This window comes from Alligator sinensis, unplaced genomic scaffold, assembly GCF_000455745.1.
Source record: "Alligator sinensis unplaced genomic scaffold, ASM45574v1 scaffold80_1, whole genome shotgun sequence".
Taxonomy (NCBI): domain Eukaryota; kingdom Metazoa; phylum Chordata; order Crocodylia; family Alligatoridae; genus Alligator; species Alligator sinensis.
The window spans coordinates 1,669,844-1,670,369 of record NW_005842206.1 but is presented as its reverse complement, the minus strand read 5'-3'; the positions used below and the strand labels follow the sequence as shown (position 1 = coordinate 1,670,369).

Below are 526 nucleotides of genomic sequence, written 5' to 3'. Positions count from 1 at the left end.
CCAGGCACTTTGAAAAATTATTTGTACATGCCAATACTTTGTTTAAGAAATCTCAATCTTGTAATAGTGGTGAAATCTTCATGAATGAGAGGATAACATGCAGATCACCAAAATCTTGACACATTCAACATGTGTAAGTCTGGGCGATTCTCCTCTATGCACCCAACATTACTTATGCATTTTGTATTAGCTACTCATAGTAAAAAAAAAAAGCAGAAGCTACTTTGGCTGCAGGGACTAGAACCCAGTCCCTGTCTCTCTCAAAGGATTTCTCTCATTGGTGAGCTAATCATGGACTGTCTTGCTTGCTGTCCTTGGGTCTGTAGGACTCTTGCCCTCTTGGCTGGCCAGTGGTCATGCTGCAGCTGCAACTTAGTCTATTTCAATAGTCTGATGGTTAGATCACCTTGCTGGAAATGTGCATTTGAATGCCTTTGGGCCGAGAGCCTATAAGCAGGACAATTTCTTGGGTTAACCTACTTAGCTACTGTGCAAAAAGCAAGCATCACTACAATTTTTCACTCTT

General features: G+C 41.3%; 1 protein-coding gene across 1 annotated transcript in view; it reads right to left on the bottom strand.

The window, feature by feature from the left end:
* Positions 1-526, bottom strand: part of LOC102388353 (protein diaphanous homolog 3) — a 435,025-nt gene that overhangs the window by 190,752 nt on the left and 243,747 nt on the right. The gene's annotated exons all lie outside the window — the stretch shown is intronic.